The sequence below is a fragment of the Grus americana genome, chromosome 5, assembly GCF_028858705.1.
Source record: "Grus americana isolate bGruAme1 chromosome 5, bGruAme1.mat, whole genome shotgun sequence".
Lineage (NCBI taxonomy): Eukaryota > Metazoa > Chordata > Aves > Gruiformes > Gruidae > Grus > Grus americana.
This window is the reverse complement of record NC_072856.1, coordinates 40,335,407-40,362,653: the sequence shown is the minus strand read 5'-3', so window position 1 is coordinate 40,362,653 and position 27,247 is coordinate 40,335,407. Positions and strand designations below refer to the sequence as shown.

The 27,247-nt window shown below is 37.6% G+C and overlaps 1 long non-coding RNA gene across 1 annotated transcript in view; it reads right to left on the bottom strand.

The window, feature by feature from the left end:
* Positions 1–22,284: 22,284 nt before the first annotated feature.
* Positions 22,285–27,247, bottom strand: part of LOC129206956 (uncharacterized) — a 33,842-nt gene continuing 28,879 nt past the window's right edge. Inside the window, exons 3-4 of the long non-coding RNA XR_008577328.1 lie at positions 23,887–23,971; positions 22,285–22,605 (exon numbers count right to left, since the gene is read on the bottom strand). This is a non-coding gene — a long non-coding RNA (uncharacterized LOC129206956). The remainder of the gene's footprint in view (positions 22,606–23,886; positions 23,972–27,247) is intronic.

The following is a 27,247-nucleotide window of genomic DNA, read 5'->3' as shown; positions in this document are numbered from 1 at the left end:
AGTTTCCTTCCATTATCTTTTCCACAGGTCCTGAACTTTCAGGCCCGTATGAGTGGTACTACTTAACCAAGAGTCTGTTATGCAATACATTGCTCAATTTCTCTATTTTATTTTTCATGGCTTTAAGCAACATTCAGTGGTCTTTTAAACAACAGATTGCCAACAATCAAAGGCTGTGAGCTTGTCCTTTAAAGTGTTGTTTGCTAATGCATTGTGATTTAACACTTGTAAGAGAATGTGGAAAACATCAAATTCCTCCTCTTCCCACCACCCCCCCATCCTTTGGTGGTGGAAGAAGTCAGATTTCGAGGCCATCAATCTGATGTTTCGCAAATAGTACAATATACATTAGAATGGGTAAGAATGTCTTTCTTACGATTGGCAAACAAGCTATTACCATTTGCAAACTTGGAATCTGTTACTTCTATCGGCAAACTAGAATGCAAGTGAAAAAAGGCAAAAGAGGAAGAAATTAAGAAATATGTCATACAATTCATTACAAAGTGGTTTTATTATGTATGGTTTCCAATGAGCTTCATAGAATTAAACAGAAGAGAATGGATATATTTTTAAATACCATCAAACTCATTCTGCAATTAGTAATTGACTGATCTAATATAGACTTCAGGGAGGTTTTGTCTACATGGAGAGTGTGCTGCAAAGTTAAAAGAAATCACAGGAACAGAAAATGCAAGACTGTAAGGCTATAGTTTCTAGAAGGAGTGTAATAAACATAAGCACAAAGGTTAAAAAAATATTTTTTTCCTTAATACGTTCTCTGGAAATGAATGGCTCACAATATTTTAAAGATGATGAAACAATCCTTTTTAAGTAATGGAATGAAATATTCTGTGCAAGCACCCAGTCATTTTTGTCTAAAGTCATAATGAGTTTTAATTGCTGAATCCTTGTCCTACATCATATCTGAATGTACATTTAAAGTGTATGTTAACTCTAATTGGCTGTCTGTAGTTTATTGTCTTCCTATAGCACAAAACTATTGTGAGTTACATTAATCTCTTACAGAAGGCAAAGAAATGGAAAAAAATATGAAATAGGATCACAACTTTGATTGTCATTTACTGTTCTAATAGTCTTTACTGTATTTAGTATTCTGATGGTGAAATAGCAAGTATCTCAGTTTCACCAAATCACTCATACAAAATTGCTCCTATGGATGCCTGAGTCATTCATTGAACGTGTTTTTCTACTTCATATGTTTTATGGAAAGATTATAAAAGCAGAAACCATTTTCCTTATCCTCATTAGTAAGTCTTGTATTAGTATTATCAATACATGAATAGATAGTACACACAACAATAAAGTAATATATACCATTATATAAATATATAGATAATAAAAATATATATTATTAACAGAGACATAAACTTATGCAATGTTGACCAAAATGTGACAACTTCCCACTTTCAAAACCCTTTGCATTACAGGCATACCAACATTCCAAAAATTGGAAATTAGCTAGTTCTACATAAGCTGCTGATGGCAGAGTCTACATTAATTCCGCTATTTGGAGCTAATTCAATGGTTTTCCTTTCCTGAAAGCAGTTGACATAAAATTATGGAAAAGCAGGTCTGCTCCAACAGCAGAAGAGGATGTCAATCACACACATATGTTCTTGCTTAAAGTCATGTCTGATAGGTATCCCAGAGAAAAAAACCCACCTAGTTGAACAACTTCTACATTCATCACCACTTTCCTACAGCTAACTGGAAGGTATTTATTGATTATACCAGTTCATTTTACTAAGCAGCACAATTTTCAAAACCGAAACTGTGAGATGTGAAAGAAATTGAACTTCTTGCATTTTTGACCTACCTTGAATCATACTTTGTCAACTGCAAAGTGTAACAGTACAGCATGCTTTCAGAGTTCTGGAGTTTTTTGCCTAGTAATGTAGTAACATACACCTCTGCTAATGTGTTAAGTATACTGGTTTTCTGTTTGTTTTTACGTACAATCTAATAATTTATTTGCCAAGTTATTCAATAATTGGTCTTGACTTGGCTATGTTAGGTGACTGCTTTTCTCTTTGTTCTTTCCACTGGGAGAAATTAAGATCAGCTGAGCAACTTAGTGTAAACATGAAGTAATTCAATGAGGACAGTTTGAGTCTTTCCTAAGTACAAAAGTTCAGTCCAAAAAAGAATTAAGTAAATTCACAGACAAAGGTCCTTAAACAAATACTAATGAAAACAGGCAGGGATGAACCCTCTAGTACCCCTTGAAACAACTGTGGATGCTGGGGAGCAGGAAGGGGATGGATGCAAGAAGTGGCCAGGTTCACTTGCTTTCAGTAAATACCATCTCTTATTGCTGTCGTTGGGGACAGTATACTGCTCCAGATGGCCAAATTCACTAGTCTGACCCCAGCAGGGCATGTCCTGGGTGTATATCTTTACAAATTGGAGGCCTCCTGGCTTGGCTTATAAGGCCAACTTCAAAGTCTATTTATCTATCTATCTATCTATCTATCTATTTAAGTTTGGCTAAGATTGAAGAAGAATGTCATAGGCTTATTGGATTCAGTTATGCATCTGTAATGCATTATTTACTTTGTTTATATACTTGAATATTCAGTAATCTAAATGATAATTCAGTTCTTTCAGCAAACTGATCAATGGCATCGTCTCATAGTGGTAAATTTTATATAACCATAATAGTCGAACAATATATGGATTTCTACTCATATAAATATTTCATGTTTCAAAAATCTCCGGCAAAATGTAACAATAGTTTTTTCAGTAAAGTTGTTGTCAGTGTACCTAATATTTTACTATAAAGGAGTATTACTCAGAGGTCAGCTTCTTAAATTTCTTTCTTTTGTAGCTTTGATTTGAACCCCCCCCTAATTTAACTTGTTTTAAATTAGTCATAAACTTGTACTATCACAATGCTTTTATGTTTATCTTTGCAACAAATTGATATTTTACATATTTCTTTCCATTTGAATTATATAATGAAACACTCGACATGAAGATTAATGCCATCTTGAGAGTTAGATTATGTATACCATAGCATTTCAGATCTTTTGTGTATACTCATAACTGTTTGATGTTTTGGACTTCAAACTTCATATGCTCTTGTAGCATTAAATGACAACATTGTCATATATCTGACAACTACACTGACTTGAAACAATGTTTTGCAACCTTTGTTGGTGGGCATGTCTTCACATCCACAATCATGAGCCACACTTGTAGAAACAGTTGTTAGGAAATGAGAATACATATAGCCCTCATTTTCTGTGATGATAGGAAACTTGAAGGAATGCTTTCTGATGTACAATAAAGGTTGCTGTAATTTCTCCGCATGTCAATCTTTTTAATTGCTGTTACTGTTCCGCTCCATTCTACCACAGTCACACTTCAAAAAAGATTTTTTGCTTGATTAGGATAGAACGTCATTATCCAGACACCAAACATTTCAGACATGTACTGTTATCTCCAAAGTAGGCAGAGAGGACTTCGGGTAAAATCCCAATTCCATCGAGATTATTATAAAAATGTCACATTTGCTTGCATCAGATTTACATCTGAGCATATAAAATAGTGTTGCATTTATAGTTCTTGTATTCTGTTAAGTACACTTCTGCTGTTAAAGTCATTAACTGTATTTTCACCTCATGCTTTGCTTTGGTCTTCATAAATCCTTAAGCCAGAAAAATTAGTTATGGGATGTGACTAGCCATGTCATGTTTTATCTATAACCAAACTCTAAAAGGATGCATGTGACCAAAAAATAAAATGGCCATATAATAATTTATTTGCAACATACATTCATTTAGAATTTTATCATCAGCCTAATTTATTATGCAATATATTTTGTTCTATGAGTTAAGACCAAAAAAAAACCCAAAACCAAACCAAACCACCAACCCAAAAAACAGTGGAAATAAATGATTTTGTTCCCACAGTCAGTAAGTGGTGATCCTTTTTATGCAGAACAACATTGTTACTGCCAAGTCAATCCTGAAGATGTGTAGGGCTCCGATTTTGGATCCATAAATGTGAACTACTACACCTAAATGAACTTTTATCATTAGACACAGTTCAGCATAATGTCTCTGGCAAGACAAAACTGGTCTTTAGAAAATGAAAACCAACAGAAGTGAAAACACATTTTCTCCTTCTGAACTTTAATAACACATGATGAACTAATGCAGTTAAAGATGCATGTCATATCATTTACATAGCTAGACATTACTGTGTGTAGAAATAACATATATTACAAGTAAACAAACTCCACACAGTGCATGGAATAAGCAACTTACCATTTTTACTAAGCAGTTCTTGAAACATACGCATCAGCCACAAATTGCAGAAAGGGGACTGATTGTAGATATGAACTGGGGAGCTTGGCTACACTGAATATCCAGCTTTCATGCTTTCTCATATTTTATATTTTTTATTGTTGACACCCAACTTCCCACAACCGAGTTAAGCAAACGTCAAAATCATACTCTTACCCTTCATTTACAACATTGATCTAGTAATTAGGGTGATGGAAAATGTAAGATTTACAATTTTTTCAAGCTTTCATTTGCCACCATTAGTGCAGTAACTCCACTAACATGGAATTAAAAAAACCCCACAACCAGCCAAGATTAATGATTTCATGTAACCAAAGGTATATCCTGACTATCTTCATAGTGGCAATGTCTGATGTGAAACCCAAAGTGTTTTAAATATCCATTATTTATGCCTTCATAGTCTATCAAGTAACTTTACACCCAGCATTTGTAGTCCTTGAGTACAAGTACTGGTGCTAATGCTAAATAGGTTAAAATATTTATATAATACTTCATTATTAAAAATCCTTTGTCAAGCCAATTATATCAGCAGAATTCTGGTATTCATGCTTGTAAGGAGACTGAACTTTCACAGTGGATCACCAGGCTGCCTGCCAGGTCATCTGAGCTGATGAGTAGAATCAAACTAGAGCACATGAAGATGGCATTCCACAACTCAGCAATGCAATGTATTCCTTACATACGGAAAATATTCATCATTTTATTCTTAATGGCATAGGATTGCCTTCTCATATTGAAATTACATTCAGTATACCACTGGGTGGACAAAGATATTTTATAGCATTTATAAATATTGATCTTGTTATTTCAGTCTCAGCTGTTTATTGTCAGGCTCACAATAATGGATTCAAAGCTTGACTACAAATATAAGCAAAAATATTGAAAAAACAGGAGTATTATCTCATTTTTTCACTGAAAATTGTTTTCACTGGAGTTTTTTGATCACATACAATGAACCCAAAATATTCAATCTGGAATGGGTTTGATTTTGCAGCATCAGATTGCAATCTCTTCCAGACATCATAAAGACCAACGTGTTCCAATCAATATGCTTTCACTTACGTAGTAAATCAGGAGCAGCCCTACCTATAATCTCTTACGTAAGCAATGGCTAAATCTATACTAATTAACTAAACCATTCAGGGCTTGAATTCTGGCACTCTCATGAGATCATCCACATTGCTTAACTGTTTGGTGTATTTTTGGCCTGGATCAGCTGGCATTCTCCTTGCCGAGAGCAGGCATGGTGCACGGGCTGGGACGGGCTGGGAACTGTTCTCAGTAGAATTCCACAGGGGCAGCAGAAGGGATCGGCCCTTATTGTGCAGTGGGAGAAAGAGAGTTTCACTAACTCTGTGGACATGAGCCACACTTGCATCTTGCCACTAAAGATGATGGAGTATCATTACCAGCAGATATGGTCAAACTGAACCACTCCTTCAAGAAGAGTGACATTTCTAACTGAACCTTTTAAATGTTTCATACAGTTACCTCATCTAGAACATACGAAATAAAGTGCTGCTAGGCTTCTTCCCTTAAACTTGATCTGTGCTTCACCAGTACTGAATGCCAAGCATCTACAGATAAGGTAATGCAATGTAGCAATTTTCTTTGCCGTTATTTTATGTGTAAACAGACTGACCAGCTCAGAATCCCTCCCCTATCATTTCTAATTCCCTCCAGGGGCCTCAGAATAGTTTTTCTATTGGGGTATGCCAACCTTTGGGACTGCCATCAGTCTTCGGAAAGTGGCAATTCCTTTCTCCCATGTCACAGGTCTAATACAGTCCCAAAACACTGGAGTTGATAGCTTTGTGAAAGTTCTTGAAAAGGGAGGGAAGGACAGAAGACAGAGAGAAAATGGTGGTATTCTCTGAGGCTATAATATCTTGTAGATCTGTGTGCTACTGGGATAGAGTTAATTTTCTTCATAGTAGCTAGTACGGGGCTGTGTTTTGGATTTGTGCTGAAAACAGTGTTGATAACACAGGGATGTTTCCGTTACTGCTGAGCAGTGCTTACACAGAGCCAAGGCCTTTTCTGCTCCTCACACCACCCCACTGGCGAGGAGGCTGGGGGTGCACAAGGAGTTGGGAGGGGACACAGCTGGGACAGCTGACCCCAACTGACCAAAGGGATATTCCATACCATATGATGTCATGCTCAGCATATAAAGCTGGAGGAAGAAGAAGGAAGTGGGGGGGGGACATGTTGGGAGTGATGGTGTTTGTCTTCCCAAGTAATTGTTACATGTGATGGAGCCCTGCTGTCCTGGAGATGGCTGAACACCTGCCTGCCCATGGGAAGTGGGGAATGAATTCCTTGTCTTGCTTTGCTTGCGTGTGCAGCTTTTGCTTTACCTATTAAACTGTCTTTCTCTCAACCCACAAGTTTTCTCATTTTTACTCTTCTGATTCTCTTCCCCATCCCACCATGGGGGGAGTGAGTGAGCAGCTGTGTGGGGCTTACTTGTCAGCTGGGGTTAAACTATGACAATCTACCATTTCCATCATTTCCATTGTCTAAGAGTTCTTAGGGGACAAATTCATACTTAAATGACCCTTCTCACTGGTAAGGGTATAGTCCTTCTTTTTTACTTCAGCCTTGTAGTCTTATAAGTACATAGACCAGATGGGTTTATAAAATGAAGATCAGAATCTTTTTAATTTGAGTCTTTCACCAACTTTAGTTGTTTATGGACTATTGCTTAAACCACTTCATGCACTGATGTACTTCAAAGCTTCTCATTTAGTGCCATACAACCACTTTCTTCTGTGAGCCATTCTATCTTTTTTATTATATTAAGAATGATTCTGTAGAAGGTAGATCTGTGTTGAAATCATCACCTAAACAGGGAGAGCTGAAATTAGATTCTCAATTTCTCATACATTTGGTGAAGGCTGTAACCAGTAGCCTGCTAGAAGAAAATAATGCTCTTTCCTGCTATCTTTGGTGTGGTTTGCTCTGACTAGCTAAAAAAAAGGCCCTGTGTCCCAAAGCAAAACAAAAATGCCTGATTGATTAAGCTATTTGCAAAGGTTTAGGTGTTACATTGGTAGGGGACCTCAAGATTTAAGTGACCTTGTGTATGTTTGGCAGAATTTATGAAATTTAGATTATTGAAGGATGATGAAGCAATGAGTGGGGTTTCTGAAGCTTTCATTGGTGCTTAAATGTTGGACCTGCTGTTTAAATATATTTGGGGAATCTCATCCTAAATGTTTTTATTATAAGCATAATTCAAAGGGCATCATGGCTAGATGCCAGGAAGTTCTCAGTATGGCGTTTTCAAAAACAGTAAGGCATAATGACAAACAGAGCACTGCAAATGCAGTTTCAGAGTCTGAGAGAGACCTTCAAAGTGCACCACAAAGTGTTTTTAGAATATGCTTAAATTCATTATTTTGTTATCAGGGCTCTGAATCCGACCCTTCTGCCACTGGTTTAAAAAGCAGTTTCTCAAAGTGAAATCTAATTCTATCATTAGGGGACAGATTGTTCTAAGAAGCTGGATTAGAGCAGCATCAGCATGAATTTCAAAAACTTGCATGGAGCTATAAATATAATGTGCAATATTTTGCAATATCTAATGTGTTTTGGTCTAATGTTGAACATGCCCCATTGTTAAAACCAGCTGTGTTCTTTCACTTTTCATTTCTATAAAGCTATGATAAAGGCTGTCAAAGCAAACCCTGCAGCACCAGCCTTTCTTGATAAAAGTTCTGTGTACACAGTACATAGTAATCTCAAGATGGAACTTTGTTTCAAACCAGAACAAAATCTTCAGCTAATTATAAGTGAACTATATTAAGCACAAAAGGCAATTTCAATTTATACTGAACAAAGTTGCATTTTACTCTTTCCTTTCAAAATGCATTTGTCGTGGTTTCTGAAACTAATTGAAAATTCATTTTGCTTAATTTTCTAAGGTTATTTCTTTTATTGCTTTTAAGTAGTCTGTGTAATACTGTAACATCTAAATCCCCCCAAAAGAAGATTAGTGGGGCTTTTTTTTGGTGTTAATTTGTATTTAAAGCTTTAGAATAAGAAATGAATCATTCTTTTCATTCCTTACATCACATTAGTGCAGCAATCACTAAACTAACGCTCTTATTATGAACACATTCAAAGCACTTGGAGGAAAATTGCCAACAGAAGTACTACATAAAAATAGGTCTGCTGTTTAAACAGAAGAGGATTAAAAATAAAATTGTAGTTTATAGGTGACCAGTTAAAGGAAAAAAAAAATTCCACACTTTTATTTGTTTTGACTTTTCTGTATATAATATGAAGAAAACCTGAGGAGCATTTTTTTTCCTGTTTTTATTCCTCTAGCTATTCTTCAACTATATTTTATGGAAAAACTATGGAATTGTCTCTTCTCCTTTTCCTGAAAGCTTTGTAACTGGTAGATAATTCTCACCTGCCTTTGTAGTTAGTTACAGGATTTGACTGGACCCAGGCAAAGACATGAAGTTTAAAATGTCCTAGATGTATTACCTCAGCTTTACCTCCCTGAGAACCTTTGAGTGGGTATTTTTTGTTTCAAAGAAGTCAACAGTAAAGTTTATGAACCTGAATTCAGTCCAGATTTAAATCTGGTGGGAGCGATCATGTCAACAAGAGGACAGGTATTAAGGTATGTAACTAAATGGGAGGCCATCACATGGGAAGGGTACTCAGCTGACTCAACGTGGCAGCTGAGGTAGGAGCAGGACTCACTAGGGAGCTTGGGAATGGATCAGATAGCATGCTGAGAGAGGTAGTTAACTCCTTATAGAAACCGCAGGGCTGGTATTGGGCTTTCTCCTGGGATGCAGGAACTTGCTTGCCAATCACCCAGCATTGCATCATGTGGCACCAGCCTAGGATGTGAGTAGAGTTTCCCACTGGTCCCTTAAGACTAGGACTGAGTTCTTTATATTCCTGGGTTTGTTTACTGTGGGTAGGAGCTGCTGTTATCCAGCAGCAACTTTTCTGCAGTCCAGGTACTGGTGGCAGTGTAGATGAGCAATTCAAAGTTCCAGGCATTTCCTCTTGCCTCTCAGATCAAAGGAAAATTTGGGAAGAAACATTTTGAACCCAAGTTAGGAAAGAAGCAAAAAGGCTGGAGGAGCAAAGGAAGTTTATTTTAAATGTATCACATCATCATTGCAGTTTCATCTTCCTACTCTGGGGTCTGTAATGCTTCTAAAAAAATAAGCTTACTGTTAGTGGGGACTTGCTGAACAGAATTCAGAGAGGTTGGCAGAAGTGACTCAGAGCCAGCTTAAGACTTCTCAGCAGTGTTAACTGATTTTAGTTCCCTAATGCTAAAGATAAAACTATGCATCTGAGGCTATGAGATAGGATGAGAGACACAGCAGTGATTTCTCTTTCTACCATTAAAGGACTAGAAGAGATGTTTGTTTTTGATGAATACTTCAGCTTCAAGGGCTGAGAAACAGCCATATTGACATTATCTGAAAGTGCAGGTAGGAGGCAGAGATTAATAGGCTGTTTTGCTACTTTTGTTAAAGAAGCTGTCCTGGTTTTGGCTGAGATAGAGTTAATTTTCTTTCTGACAGCTGGTGTAGTGCTGTGTTTTGGATTTAGGATGAGAATAATGTTGATAACACGCTAATATTTTAGTTGTTGCCAAGCAGTCAAGGACTTTTCAGCTTCTCATACTGCCCTGCCAACAAGAAGGTGTGGGGTGCCCAAGAAGCTGGGAGGGGACACAGCCAGGGCAGCTGACCCAAACTGGCCAGAGGGATATTCCATACCATGTGACATCATGTTTGATATATAACTGGGGGGTGGGCCAGGAGGCAGTTTGGCTTGAGAACTAGCTGAGTATTGGCTTCAGCTGGTCAGCAATTGTGCTGTGCATCACTTGGTTTGTATATTCTATTATTGTTGTTGTTGTCGTCTTCCTTTCCTTTTTTGTCCTACTAAGCTGTCTTTATCTCAACCCACAAGTTTTAATTTTTTTTTCTCTTTTTGATTCTCTCCCCCATCCCACTGAGTGGGGGAGTGAGTGAACAGCAGTGTGGTTTTTTCAGCTGCCTGCCGGGTTAAACCATGACAGAAGCAGAGTCTGAAACTTATTTGAGCCAAGCTGGTGTTCTAGGCAAATCTTAAATACCTAAACCTAGCTCTGGTTTGGCATCTCCAGTACATTGTTAAAAGGAAAGATATCAATTGTGTGAGAGAAGAAAGGAAAGGAGTAAGAATCAGGCAGAACCCAGAGCACGTATGGACCAGCTTCCCCAAAAAAGCAGTTATCAGTTGTCTTTCAGTCATTTAACGATTATTGGTCTTTTTAAAATTCATATGATGTATTTAGTTAGAAAACAGAAAAAAGTATGTAATCTTTATCAAGGTATAGTGAGAGAAAACTCTAGGTCTGAGATGCATGGAATTCACACTCAGAATGCAAATTAAACACATGAACCTGTGGTTAACCTTGTAACAGTCTACTGAGCACTTGCTAATAGGTGGCTGTTTGTGTGCCCAGCAGGTTGTGTAGGAAGCGTTGTCCTACCAGACAGAACCTTCAATCCATATTATAAAGCCATAAGGTGTTAGGACCCCTAACACACTCTCCCCCATTCTAGAAGATTAGGACCACAGGAAGGCTCTTGATGTGTTCAGAAGTTACCAACCCAAGATGCGTGAATCTTCTCTGTTGGATTGATGGCTAAAAAGGGCCAGATGAATGTAGGCTGATCTATCATTTTTGTTGCCCAGTAATTTATATAAATGATATGTGCTGCACAGCTGTGGTACATTAGTCATTTGATTTGGTCATGGCCAAGATCTGGGATGTGTCTTAAAGTGTCCTATTTAGTCCTTTTCCTGACAGCTCATTCATTCAGTTTCAATGTGTTAAGTTACAGGTTTGTGGGTCAATGCTTTTCTGATCGGGTTATCCTTTTCCATTTTCATTTCAGTGGCATAGCGCAACGCTGAAAGAGGCCGAGTCTGGCAAGCTGGGAGTCACAGATAATTGATGATCTTGACAGCTACCTGTTTGCAGGCAAGCTTGAGACTAGCGAGTATGATAGATAGTTTTCAGCTGTATTTCTGGCTATCAGAGGTGTGTTAGGAAAAGGAGGGGGGTTTATCTTCTTCCAGAAGGACAAAAGTAAAAGCCTGGTACCCAAGTCTGTGTATTTGAAACCGGAAACTAGCTTGGGTGAATCCTGTCTCTGATAGAACATGATATGATCTTAGAGCCATGACCTTGGGAGCAGAATTGGGTAGAAAAATATTAATTGGGTGTTTAAAGGTTCTTCTGTAACCTTGTACCTGGCAATGGCACCTGCTAGGGCATTTTGTGAGAGATTATTGGTGACTATTGGTTATGAAAGATGTCTTTACTATGTCAGAATGATGAAGGTGATGAGGATGAATCTGAACAGTAGCTCTCTCAAAGACCCTTACTATTTAATTCAGCTTTGATAGCATTTATCATAAATGGTTAACAAACAGTTGAAAGAAAAACTTTTATTTGTTGCATTCTTCACGTTCCCTGATTCTGAAAGAAGGGATGATACTTTGGTTCTATTGAGAGAATACTGTAGTCTCTTCTTTATTCGGTACAATAATTTATTTTAAACAAAAAGCAGCCATGCTGGTATCAATGTTACTACTTGCATACTCAATTTTATGCAGGTATAAGTGCAGTTTGGCTTACAGTTTGCATCAGCAAGAGTTGATCTTTAAAACCCAATTCTGTCACCCCCATGGCCCTGCAAGTAATATAATCTGTTAAAAGAAACAGTAGACTTCATATTCATCATCTGAAAAAACAAGGATGATTTTAAAAAGCAAAACATGCATCATAAACCTTTCAGGCCGCCTTAACATGAAGAAGTCTTTAGGCCTTCAATCCTTTGTTTTTCATTCTTGACAAATTACTGGCATAGTACGCTGATAGGAGATGGGGCTTTCTGCATTTGTATTTTGAAGACACTTTCTGGAGTTTGCCCTCATTAAAAAGATGGTGAAGGCAACTAAGATCTGCATTTTAATTTTATTTCTGGTTGATTTCTTAGAGAGAAGGACACCTTAATGTGTCTAATGCAAAGTTGGTATGTAAAGTTGGTGTCTGTTCCCTCGATCACAAGCGTGCTACACTTGAGACACAAGAACAATCTTGTGCACCAGTCTGGTAACATTTATCTGTAGAGTCATCAGATGTGTGTTAACTGTATGCTGCTTTGTGATTGACTTATTTTATGTATTTTAAGTAATTTATTTTGTTTGCTTGCTTATTTTAAAATAAGTTTAACTAAGTAGGATGCTCCTGCGTTATTATTTTGAAAGGAGAAACGTGCAGATAATCGAACAAAAAGATGTAAGACACTTAAAATCTGTGGATGCCATTTCAGTTTCCTTAGGTACTGAGAAGAAAGGCTGTCCCTGCAACTGTGCAGAAAAGGACAAACCAAACAATTGTAACGCCGTAGCAGAACCCTAACAGAAACGAGAGAGAAGACACCCACACACACAGAGGAAATTACTGTTGTGATGCTCTTAACAGTGAAATTGTTATTCCCACAAATTTATCATTATTTTAAAGTATACATTAAGATCAACAATATTGCTTCTTAATATAGTACTGGTGTATTTTTCTGTCTCCTAAATCAAAAAGAATACTGAATTGCCTGTGGCCATAGACAGTCTTGAAAATGAACTGGAATCAGAATGGATGCCCTTCTATGGATGCTGCATTTCTTAAATATTTGGGGATACATTTGATCATGTAGATTCATGAGTCAATGGTTTATGCTTAATTTTAAGCACATGAATAGTTTAACTGATTAGAATGGGATTATTCAGATGTTTTAGCATTTTGCTAATTTGGATTGGCAAAATTAATAGATTGAACTGTACATGTGAAATAAAAGTACCTTTGCAAATTTCCATTTTCTGTCTTGATTAGTTCTGCCTTTAGTCTCAAAATGTTCCAAAACCAAAATATTACTATGTTCCTTATGGTTCTTAAGTCTACCGAAAATGGGATATTATATTCCAAGTTCTTTACATAGATTTTGAAAATGTAATTATGATGAATGTTTTGACATCTTTGTAAGGAAATTCTGTCTGTGAGGTTGAAAATATATTCCTTTCTCCCAGGAAAGAAGCTTCATCTTTATCTCTGGAAGCACTAGTATTGCTATATGATAGATGGACAGATAGATAAATGGAAACCTCTTATATATTCCTTCACTTGAGAGAAAATACACATTTCATTTTCCTCTCCAGCTGTTTTTCTGTTCATGTCTTCTTTGCTTATATAAGGAAAATATCATAACTGTAGCTTCCCATTATATGTAATCTAATTTGAGCCTGATGACACATTTTATTAAGACTTCTAAATGATTGCTTAGATCTTAAAAGACATTTATATTTCTATTTAATCTGTGGAAGTCATAAATGCTAATCATCAATTGATATACCTAATCTTTAGCCTTGCTATGTAAAAAATGTCTTTTATATAACCCTTGCTTCATCAAATATTCCATTGCACATTTCCAAACAGTTATACAAGGGATGGTGTGCTAACCAGTAAAACCAATGAATTTTATCTAAAATATATTTAATAGATCTGGGTCATTTGTAACACACTTAAATACTGAAGATATTGCTTAGCTATGGGAGACGTAGCAAGATAAATAACCGCTAGTAAGATGATGGTTCATGATTCAGTAAGATACAGCTTAAAGGTGGAGGTGCAATCGTCCATCCAGGTGAGAAAGCTCATGTTAAGAGTCACTTCACAGAACTAATATGCACGGATGAGTCTTTGACAAGAGAAGAAGCCTGAAAAACCGATCAGGTTCATGAGGAGTAAATACAAAAGAAGGAAAAAATCTGCCAGTTGTACCAATTTTGGCAATAGACTGCTGCTTTTAAGCTTTCACTTTACCTATTTAGGTGGTTATCTACTGGATTTCCAAGTATATAGTGAATGGCCAGGGCATATATGCATGAAGGTCATCCTGTTTCCACAGTGAGTCAAATATATCATGATCAGATCTACAGCACATACACAGTAAGTTCGCCTGTGTTTGTGCCATTTTTTTCCCAGGATGCTTTAAACATGCTGTGCAGTTACACAGTGAGTTTGTATATGTGCATATATATGCCTCCAGAGCATAATCTTGGATCCACTCATTTTGGAGAACAGACTAGTAGTTTGAGCAGTCTGGTACCAGAGCCCTGAGTAGGAACACAGCATTGTCACACGGTAGTAACCCAGGTATGCCCTGTCTCTTCAGTGTGTTCTCTTGGGCACCGCTGAATTCCTGCACAGAAGAATGGGGGTTCCCTCTGTCCTTTCTTCACTTTGATCTCTGTCAGCTCTAACACTTGGCACATCAAGAGTCATGCCTTCGGCCTCCATGAGTGATGCCGTGACACAAAGACAAGCATCACCACAGCTTTGTTGTAAGCTGAGGCCCTATATGACCGATGTAGCTCCTTCCAAACATTACGTTCACAGTATGGAAACTCGGAGAGAGGTTGTGGCACCCCACAGCAGCAAAACTGAGTATGTGGAAAACAGTCTTCTCCCCAGTTTCATCCTATACGCTTCAGGCAGTTTTCTGTTGAGCAGGTGGGGCAGGTGCTCCTTCTCCAAATACAGAGTACGGCACCTTACTACTGAGAAACACAAAAAATTAAGAAGTTTGTACCTCTCAAAGGTTCTAACTATTAGAAGTAGAAGACACAAAGGGGTTTCTTGACTCTGATCCTTCTCATGAGCTGACACTTGCATGGTGTTTAATCAAGAGAAATATATTAACTTGAACAACCATAGTACGTAGGCCACAGTGCTGCTCGCTGAGTGGTAAAATCCATAGAAAGGTAGCTAAAGCTAATCAGCCAAAGGAAAAGAGAAAATATTTAGATCAATCATAAGAAAAGTTCCGTGACAAAATGATACGCTATCCAGTGGAGTGATTTCCTGAGGGAAATGACAGAAATGCCATCAAAAGGGAATTTTTAAACTGAACTTGACAAAAAGAAATGTGCTTCAGGAAAATTCTTATACACATCCTATGCTAAAGAAATGTGCTGAGTACATTTCTATTTCTTAGATTTCTCTGATTCTGCATCAGTTTTTGCTATGTATTAGAAAACAAATGCTCTAAATATATAAGATGGATATGCAAACCCGAGCAAAATTCTTTTCATCATTCTTAATCTTTCTAGATCATCCCTTATGGCAAAAAAAAAAAAAAATCAGGGAATTGGTTCAAATTACTGACAAATATTTTCTAGAGATTCTATCTTATTGATATAGATTTAGTATACATACATGACCCTTAAATTAATCTGGTTTTCTATTCTCTCTAAATTAGAGTTCAGTATTCCTGGCTTTCTTGCTATAATTTACTTTTTCCAAATTGCAAAAAAACTTAATTCCATGTGAATCATTATTACATGATTCCCATACTCTGAAATCTATTATAACGAATAACAATAACTTGGTGTAAAGTTCCTTTTCTCAGACAATATTCAGAGCCAAGTAACAGGTAAATCAAAGATATTACAGCACATGTGACTGATCATTACTGAGAGCAAATTTTCTGTGGTTTCAGATTGTGTTGAAAGATCTCACGCCAGAGAAGCAGAACCAGAATTATTCTTGAGTGATTGTCTTGCTCCTCTCCCTCTCTCTGCTGTTTTCCATATAATTTCTTGTTCATTTGTGATTTAAAAATTATCTGTGCTCTAATGGAATTAAAATCTCCATGTCACTAGATTGTCAACTTATGGGAAGATTTCTGAGACTCTGCTTAAGTCTCCACAAGGCATAGCTATTTTGTGAATTGGAATCACATTTCAACAGTTTTGGTGATGAAGGAAATTTGGGTTTTAAGAAAATTCCTACGGTTTCCAAATGGTGGACACTGAAAAAGATTAATGTAATCCTAGAATGTTTTTCAGGTATGTTATTCATCTCTGCTCAACCATTTCTTCTGCAGTCTCAACAGAATGTCTGTCACAGAAAAATATCTGTTACAGAACTGTTCATAAAAATTAAAACCTTTTCATTTTGCAATGCAATGTTGCAGAAGCAAAATGGCAGTTTCTTCGTATTAAACAAGCACTGTTTTACAAGTATTCTGAATAACAAACAAATCTCCAGAGACCCAAGTACAAAACTCAGGAATACATTTGAGAGGAGGCAGAGATATGTATTTTTGGAACATTGCTACATAGGTAACCAGCTACGACAGTTTTTACAGACATGAGGCTTCCTGACGCTACCGGGCTTTCTTTTGTTAAGCAAAGGAAAGGCTTATGTGTTCATGTTCCTATGAGCCTGCTCTGCATTACAGTAGCTTGTGTGTTTTAAAGAGATTTTCTCCAAGGAATTGGCTTACTGTGTTAAGAGTGGAGAGAGGGTGGAAAGAAAATGGAGCAAAATAAAGGCTCTTCCCCACATGAATAATCTTCTTAGTGTGAGGTGGAATTGTGTTTACCTTGTTGGATTTTAAAAGGCTTTTCATTTTACATCTGCTGGGGGGGGGGGGGGGGGGTAGCAAAGTGTGGGACCCAAATCCAGAGTTGTACTTTAGGAATAAAGTATCAAACATGGCCAAGCTAGTTTGGCCTGCTGGTTAAAAATAAAAATCCCTTAAACCTGATTTAAATAATTTAGATTGCAATTTGATTTAGATTTATTGACAGAGTTATACCTAAAAAAAAGTCCATATAAAGTAAAAAGGGATTTATGTAAATAACTTATAAAAATAGCTATTTATTGATAAAATATAACAGTAATAATATTTTATTTCTAAGGATTATTTTTAGAGATAGTATTAAGTAGAGAAACAGGGGAGGTGGCACAGAAAAGAAACATCTCAAAGAAGAGGTGAGTGAACATCTGTCTGTTAACCTGGCCTAAATAACCTTTTTTTGTTATTTTTCTATGGTGACACCTAAGAGCTCAATGATAACAACTATAAACTTCGTCCACTCGCACATCTGCTTAGGATACACATTTTGTAGAATGCATGTAAAACCTTTTTTTTTGGGGTGGTGGTGGTGGGTGGTTTGGGTGGGGGTTTGTTTGTTTGTTTGTTTGTTTGTTTGTTGGGTTTTTTTTTTTTAAGAAAAAATATTCCAGGTGTCGATGTTTGGTGGTCACAGCTTCCTCATTTTGGAAGCCAAGGCTAGAATTAAAGCAGTGAGTCCTGTGATTCCCCGCTCCCACTAGATGTCACTGCAGGACATCGGTTCAGCTCCGCGCCGCCGCGGGCCCTGGGAATTGTGGCAGCGAGAAATGATACCTGTGGGTTTGTGTGTGAAAATACTGCCGCTGTTTGCACATTTAAAAAAAAAAAAAAAAAAAAAAAAAAGGAACAATAAGTTAAACTTAAAGAATAAGGTTCTTTTAACAAATAGGGTATCAGGCTGCTTTCTGAATTCCAGGTGAGAAGAATGTGCATTCTCTAGAAGTAACTTGTTTATCTTTCAGAGCATCAGGCCAAGCACCACAGTATTTATTATAGCATAGGCATCTAGATACTTCTTTATTTAGAACTAGTAAATGAACACTTTGCAAATACTAAACATGATAAAAGTTTGCACAAATTGTTAGTTTAAATATTGTCAGGTGTGTGGGTAACCTGTGGTAAAGGGAATGTGAGTATTTTAATCTTTGAAGCAGTGTCACTTTTTAAGATTAAGTTAATTAGGAATTAATAAATGGCGGACTATGAATATTCAAAAGTACTTTATTTTGCATGTGCTATTCAAGCGTCCAAACTGGACATTCAAATGGCACAATTTGTCTCAGTGGTCTGCAAATATGATCAAGATAGTTTTGTATTCGTATGTTGTTTGTGAATATATACATTCATTATTTAACCAGCTGTAATGTTCTTTCAGAAGTTATTTAAATAATTATTTGGGTAGCACTCTGCACTCTTATTACAAATTCAACATTTATTGAATAGTGTTTCCATAAAAACAGTCCAATTTAGAATTTTTCTTGTTCACACAGTTATTTCTGTTGTGTTCTTTCACCAAGCTATGGTACATTTGTGGAATGTGTTTATGCGCAGGAAAGGGCTGCACAAGGGGTAAACAACCACAAGCACTCAATATATGTGCAGAAAGGAACCAAACAGAAACCAGCAATGTTGCATGGGATAGAGAGAAATTGAAGATTTTTTCCCTCCAAACATCTTGGGAACACTGAAACCCTACTTACACATTTATGTGCCTGAAAATATGGCTGGAGTAAAAGTAGCCAGTAATTCTACAGGGCATTCTACCCATTAAGTCAGAGGAGGACATGTAAAATGTACTAGCGGAGTGACAGCAAATGTATGTATATGAAGGAAAGATAGAGTGGAGTAAGGGAAAGAGCAAGCAATTTAGTATTACCGTATGTGTATCTGAAAAAGAGTAACTGGGACAAGTATATCTTGGAAGAATCATAGAATCATTTAGGTTGGAAAAGACCTTTAAGATCATCAAGTCCAACCGTTAACCTAGCACTGCCAAGTCCACCACTAAACCACGTCCCTAAGTGCCACATCTACATGTCTTTTAAATACCTCCAGGGACGGTGACTCAACTACTTCCCTGGGAAGCCTGTTCCAATGCTTGACAACCCTTTTAGTGAAGAAATTTTTCCTAATATCCAATCTAAACCTCCCTTGGTGCAACTTGAGGCCATTTCCTCTTGTCTTATCACTTGGTCCAGAAAGCCAACTGTATCCTGGGCATCAAAAGAAGCATGACCAACAGGTCGAGGAAGGTGATTCCCCCCCTCTACTCCACTCTCATGAGAGCCCACCTGGAGTACTGCATTCAGCTCTGGGGACCCCAACATAAGAAGGACATGGAGCTGTTGGAGTGAGTCCAGTGGAGGGCTATGAAGATGATCAGAGGGCTGGAGCACCTCTCCTATGAGGACAGGCTGAGCAAGTTGGAGTTGTTCAGCCTGGAGAAGAGAAGGCTCCAGGGAGACCTTATTGCAGCCTTCCAGTACCTAAAGGGGGCCTACAAGAAAGCTGGAGAGGCACTGTTGACAAGGGCATGTGGTGATAGGACAAGGGGTAATGGTCTTAAGCTGAAGGGGGCTAGATTTAGATTAGATATGAGGAAGAAATTCTTCACTGTGAGGATGGTGAGACACTGGAACGTGTTGCCCAGAGAGGCTGTAGGTGCCCCCTCCCTGGAAGTGTTCAAGGCCAGGTTGGATGGGGCTTTGGGCAGCCTGATCTAGTAGAGGGTGTCCCCGCCCATGGCAGGGGGGTTGGAATTAGATGATCTTTGAGGTCCCTTTCAAGCCAAACCATTCTGTGATTCTATGATTCTATGATTCTATGATTGTTACTTGGAGAAGAGACTGACACCCACCTGGCTACAACCTCCTTTCAGGTAGTTGTAGAAAGTGATAAGGTCTCCCCTCATCCTCCTTTTCTCCAGACTAAACAACCCCAGTTCCCTCAGCTGCTCCTCATAAGACTCGTGCTCTAGACCGTTCACCAGCTTTGTTGCCCTTCTTCGGACATGCTCCAGCACCTCAATGTCCTTCTTGTAGTGAGGGGCCCAAAACTGAACACAGTATTTGAGGTGCGGCCTCACCAGTACCGAGTACAGGGGGACTACCCTCTGCCTACCTTCAAGCAGATCAACACTCCTGCCCAGCTTGGTGGGCACTGGGGGTGGAAGCATAAGGGACTGGTTGAATTTAGTTCTTTTTAAGATGCAAAGAGACACACAGATGAATTACAGTTCATAAGTGTGTGAGCCATAGCTGTATATGTTCAAGAATTAATTGTAGAGTATAAAAAAATCAAGTTCCCACTAAATGTTATACTGTTTATGTACGTGAAAGACAGAGAGGGATCTCTGAGGTAATGAAGGCCTCTTACAGAAGTTAAATTATGTAGAAATTCAGGTGATAATTTCATAGAAATTAATATTCTTCTGTAAGGAAACCAGACAAAGGCTCAAAACATTTCTGATTGTTCCGGGCACTGTTGTGCTGTGTCAGCCAAGACAAGTCACATATCTGTGTGTACCCCAGCTTTTCATAGCTGAATGCTATGTATGGTTTGAGTTCTTTGACTAAAACCAGCATTTAAGATCTAGTATCATGGATGGATTTCTGTGTCAGAACTTTATTGAAATTGTAGTATATGGATTTCCTAGTGCCATGCAAAATATTTTAAAAAACAATATTTATTCCAATTGCTACTGCGTCAGTGTGGTCATGTGCTTGGGGTTACATCATAGTAATATGAAGCTTTCAATCAACAGAGTGCAATTTCTTTAATATGACTTTTTCTGGTTATTTGTTTTAATAGAAATGCATAAGATTTAATCAAATTTAAGTAATATCAAGTTGGACTTGTTTTGGAGATAAATAGCAGATATTTGGTGATATGCCATGTGACATGTCATTCACTGGTAATTGCCATCACTTTGTCCCCTCCCTCATTATATTAATTTTTACCAGAAATCACTTTAGAGACAATTCCAGCCTAAATAACATTAAAATGATTGGCTATAAGAAACCAAGGCTATGTGTCCACGTGTGTAAATGTAAGCAAATGCTAATAAGGGGGTGTTAGGGATGTTATTAAACAATATTAATTGTCTAATAGTCTACCCATGATAACTGCCCATAGCACCCATTGCAATTAATAGGAGCTGCACATGCATACTGAAGAGAAAATAACTAGTATTTAAAGCATTTAACTTGGCTTCTTACAGGAATCCTCCAAATGGAGAGAAAAACGTATGTATACACTGTTGGTCTACAAATTATGTTATCAGCTATAGTGGAAAGTCACTAGACTACATTTTAGATTTAAATTACTGTTTAATTAACTACCCAAAACTAAAGGAGTGATTTCAGTTGTCTTTACTAAGGTTTTCTAGCAATGGGGACAGTATATCTTGGAAGACTGTGGAGTCACAAGTTAATGTGTTGAAAAAAATTTGTAAGACTGAGCCCTAGAGGAGACATGGACATGTTTCCAGTTCCTCTGAAAAATGCATGCTGTTTACATTTAGCAGCAGCAGAATACGCTATGTGATGCAAAGTTTCAGTGGAATGGGACCTCCTGCAATGGGAGCTGTTCTCCATCTACAGGATTGAGAACAACCGTTTGGAAGGCAAGATGACATCGTGGGTATGTGGACAAGGCAATCGGCTAACTGGCATCCAAGCTTTCATTTTTAACAAGCCTTTAGACAAAGCAGTTGTGAAGGAAACTGAGAAAGTGTGCCTCTATAAATCACAGAACAATGCCTTTCTGAGTTAGCAGAGAGCTGAAGCAATAGCCATGAGATGTGAACTGCCCATTTTTATTTAGTAAAGAAAATAAGCCTCAGAATTATAATAAATGACACTGACTCCCAGAGATGAACTGCTGTTGTTCAGATTCCTGCAGCTGTATCAGCTGATAGTTTCCAATTAGAATGAAATTATTTATAATCAAAAAGTGAGCCAAGGTAAACTGAAACCCCCAAGATCCAATATAATATGAAAAGAGAGTAGAGGAAACAGAGATACCTGAAAAAAATTCCAACCAGCCATAAAACCCAAATCTTTTTATCTCACAAAACAAGGCGATCCATCTTCCCTGCCAAGAGGCTGGGTCACAGTATGGCCCTCTCTTATGGGCTAAGCAGTTTCAGTATAACTATTTCTGCCTCTAAATGCTTGGCCATACACGGTCAATGCAGGAAGCATTAGGCTGTTTGTGTTCGTTCACTATTTTAGCTGTTTCTTAATACCTTGGAATCAAAGGTAACAGTCAGGTGGAGTCACCCCTTAAGCTACATTCAATGAACTGTTCCTCACTTCTGTTATAAGAAAGAAAATGAAGACTACGACCACATATGACTAGAGAATACATATTGCAATTTATGTAATTCCTTTCCTTTTTATGACTAGCATTTCCGATTACAAATTTCCAGGTGAATGAAACGTTGCATGCTGCAGATGGAAGCAGAGCCTTCTTGAATCCATGAATATGGAAGGCTGGTAGAATAATGTGGTTGCTTCAGGCAGTACTGCTGAACAGATCGCTCTCCTCTATCAACATCGCATGATGGAATATTGAAATTCCCAACAAAACTAGAGAAAAATATGAGGTATCAGACCTGTGGATGCTTCTTGTTTTCTGGGTTTTGCAGTCGCAAGTAGCAGGACTCAGTATCTTAGGTTGCTATGTGTTACTTCATTATAGAAGCAGGAAGCAAAAGTTGGAGTGGATCAGTGGCGTTAGAGTTGAGAGGCCTTGAAATAAAGGACATAGGTAGAGTCTCTTAGGAAGGCTTTAGGAAGCTGGAGAGAGAAACTGTTACAAGGTGTTGTTTTGCTTATACCCCTAATTATTTCATACTTCCAAACAGCTCAGCATATATGCAGTGCTTACATTTTTCATTTTATAAGTCATTTACCTTTAAAATGACACCTTGCAATATTACAAGAAATAATATTAAATATAATGTCTGCTTTCTAACATTGTGTTAGAGAGGCTAGAATTACAAATATCTCTGGAGTCTGTTGAATTCCACGAAGCTTGACAAGCACAAGTGTTCCCAAGGTTAGGTCCGGTTAAAAACAGTGTGAGCAACGTTCCCTGGGAGACTTATCCAATATGTAATTACCATAACTGAGGGCTTAAATCAATGAGAAAGTGACTACATTACTATTCTGTATGAGTATGCCAAATTTTTTTCCCTACTTTAGACAGGTTCTAATTAATAATGTTAGAATTTGTAAGTAATACAAGTTGCTGTGACTTAAAATTTTATTTCTCCCCTCAGATATCAAAACAACCTAATAACAGGGGAGAATTTTAAAGTTACTTCAATAATTTAAGAGCATACTTACCCCTGCTTAGTAGAAAGGATGGAGGCATCTTTAAAAACTGACAAAACGTGCAGAGCTCACTTGGGAAAAAGGTGTTTAATCGAACACAAGAAAAACTTCAGGTAGCATTGTACTTGCTCTCAAAAAGATACCCTCAAGCAACTACTCAATTTAATAATACTTGATATCAGAGACCTGACAGGTGATATTATTTGTGGAAAGGAATACACGATGGCTGTATGCTTTATTTTTTGCAATACAGGTACAGCACCTTTGCCAGCAAAGCCTAACAAGGGAGAAAACGTAGGTACTCCATGACTACTAAGTAGAGAGGAGAAATTCCCAAAAGTAAAAAAATATGCTTTGGCAAAGGACATAGGCTGTCCTTTATATGATTGTGCTTTGCCTTCTGTCTGCCTGAGAAGAAGAGGGAGGTGAAAGTCTATTAAATTATTTGAGTCCATAGATCTGAGCAGTTGAGTTTGTGAAAAACAGAAGCTATATATGCTATATTGATTTAAGCAGTAATATATCATCTGTTCTCCTGGCTTTACTATAGCAAGTTGTTATTTACATTGGGGATGTTGTTCTAACAAAAGCGTCCCAGGAGAGTGTAATATAAACCATAATAACAAGGAACCAAGCAAACCATTATCAAACTTACCAGTAAGTAAATAGTCCTGTTACAAAAAAGCATCTCACCTAGTAAGGTGACTGACTGATTTTCTCCATCATCACTTCTTCCATGGTTTGGTTGATGCATGCAAAGTCCAAGTTTGAGCTGAACCTATATAGTAAAAGAGTCTATAATTTATGCACGATGTTATACCATGTTATATAAAAAGCCTGCAATTCTTATTTTCTTTGGCAGCAGCATAAACTCTGAATAAGTTTATTTCATCACTGACAGAACACTGTGTTCATGCTACAGTATTATCCACCTTTTATCCACTGTCGGTGATCTGGAGTATGTTAACAGCCAGGAGAAATGTGTTTGACTGCTTGCAAACAACGTGGAAAGACACCTTATATTAGAGTTTAGTATGAGATACACTGAAGATAATTTGAAGAACGTATTGTTCCATTGGCTTAACCATGTGATTGTTTAAGTAAGTATGAAGCCACTTTCTTATAAATTCTTGGTTAGCATAAGGATGTTTAGAGAAACTTCAGTAAAATAGCAGGAGAAATACCGTGGGAGTGTGTTATCATCCATTTTGCATAGTGATCATTTCCTGTCTAACACCAGTTGCCTTTTGCTGACTTTTAGAGAAATCAGCAAATATCCATGTCAAACATCTGCAGTCAGCAGTTACTGAATGTCTGTCTTCTGATAATTTTGCTTCCTTGGGAAACCAACTTTTATGCCCAAATAATACTTATATAATGCTCAAATAACACAGTCTGCACTCTCTGCTGACTGGGCCCGTGTCATTTCAGTGAAAGATCTGCAAACACGGAGTGGTACAAAACATGATATCAGAAAGAAATCTTAAAGACAGAGGCATTCATGTTCCATGCCTTTTATTATTATAGGCTCTCTCTTCAAAGATGCACAATATACTAAAGCATTATTTCATGAACTGTCTAGGGTAGCGACATGGAATTAAGTTTCCAGAAAGGACTAAAAAAAAAGGGAGTAAAAGTTGCGGTTCAGATCAGTCTGCGATCAAGAAAGGAATGAGTCAAGAATGTACCTGTCAAGAGGACCCTTGGTCAGGAGCTGAGTGGGAACTGAGGATGAAATGACAGGAGGCCAGAGGCACAGGTACAAGAGGCACTCAAATCAGAGCTATTCCAGACCCTGTAAGTGCATGTTGAGCAACTGGAGGGGTTTACTTGTACTCCTAATGGATGGCGCATTAGCAGTCAGACTTACAGTCGGTTGCAGATAAACCGCTCTTAAGTTTAACTCCTGAAGAGATTAAGTGTAATCAGTTTCCCAGTCAGCCTTCTCTAGGTGGCCTATTTATTCCCTACTTGTTCCTACACAAATTTGCTTGAGGATCTCAGGATATTTCACATGGACTGTAGCCTTTGCAGGTAACTAAATAGTAAGAGTTTACCCAGATTTTCTCACAGTCTATGCAATGCAATCTTTCTCCTGACAGGTGGTGGTGGTGGTGGCGATGGTGCCATGTAAGCAATGCAACCTTAAAGTAAATTGTTGAAATGCAAAGCTTAAACCGAGACATGAGAAATATTGGTTGCAATGTACAGTAATTCAGGTGTAATTTGATGTAATACTTCTTAAGAACAACTGATGCATCCAAAGTATCAATACTCCAGCCAGTGAGACAACTGAGCAGTTTAGTTCGGTGGGTGCTTACTAGATTCACTAGGTACTTTCAGCATCCTCGTCTTTTTTTTTTTTTTTTTTTTTTAACTGTACCAAAACTCTCTCAGTACATGAAGGACAAGAAGATCGTAGAAAAGGGACATTTCCTACTGAATGCAAAAGATTCTCTCATTGTCTTTTTTCGCCTGCAATGGTGCTATACAAGTGTTACAAGAGAATGCACCCAGCTAGGTGACCAAATCTTTGTATTTCACAAAGAACTACAAAGTGTATATTATGACAAGACCTGGAGTAGCTTGATTTACATAGCAGAAAGGTGAGTGCCATCGAATTTGTACCATGTATATAGAATTTTCCCGTGTCAGCCCAAACAGTAACGTACTATTTTCACTCTAGTGCAAAGAAGACTTAATGCTGCATCTACCTTACCTTTCCAGCACATCGGATGAACAATTTCATTACAGATTTACGTCTATACTAGTTTAGTAATTTCAAGATTGAGTGTGATCAGGAAAAAAAACAATATATAATTTATTTAAGACTGTCTACACTACTGACACACCTAAGATGCTTAAACAGCATTGTGTAAAGATGTTAAGAAAATATTTGTAGCACTTCACACACATCGACAGACAAAACCAGTTCTTGTTGATTCTACAGCAACAACACAGTACAGCCTTAATTAAAGCTTTATCTGACTTTTTTTATATACTACAGCTGCAAAATCCTGCTGAAGAAAAAGGATCGTTATAGGTGGGTTTAGTGTCTTCACAATTAACTCTTGTTGCTTCTCCTATTTGTCACATTTGGAACTTATTTCTGCTCTGAGGGAATAAGAATTTGTATCACATTTCATGCTTGCAGTCCCTGGTGGAATTGTTACCAATAAATTTGCACAGCATACACAAAATATTGAGCCATCAGCATTTTATATGACACACATGAGAAAAGTATAACACAACAGTGGAGAAGAAATGTTGTTCATAGATCAGTGAGGCAGATGATAAAATATTAATTTCCCTAAAATTAAAAACACAGTATTGCTGATATGGCATGCTGAATTCTTGTGTTATTACATAAATAACAATTAATGGAAACAAAGGAAGGGCAAAGTCTGAGTAATACCACTTTTTTCATCTTTATCAGATTAGCAGCAGGGATTTTTTTCCAGTGTAAATTGGATTAAACAAGACAGAAATCAGATCAGGCATTACATGTGCATATATGCAAGCAACATAAGAATATCAGCACAAATCACTTCCCAAACCTGACGACCAAGGTCACCTAGTATGTCTAATATATTACTTGTTGGGGTTTTTTCTTTCTTTCCCAAGGGCTTCTCCGAATAGCTATACAAAATTCCTACACTTTCACACAGATGACTACACATTTTTCCCTTCCACTTCAGGTTAATCAGTAGCCATACCCATACGATATATATTTCTACTGCATCTTACTAAAATACTTATTCAAAACCTGAAGTTGTTCTTTCCTGCTACTTCATAGACTTACTGCCACAGAAATTGTGATAATTTTATCAATAGTTTCTACAGTAAGGTGACTAGTTTTTTAAAAAAAACAGCAAAAGTAGCACCCAGGAGGCAAATCCAGTGCATGACTACATAATAAGACTCGTGGTCCAACCTGGATCATGTGACAGACCGGCCCATCCTTTTGACAAGTCATGAGATTGGATAGAGGAGTTGTCTTCTCAGTCAGGGTCCATCTCTCTTGCTCTCCTGCTGAGGCTCTGAGACTAAGTAA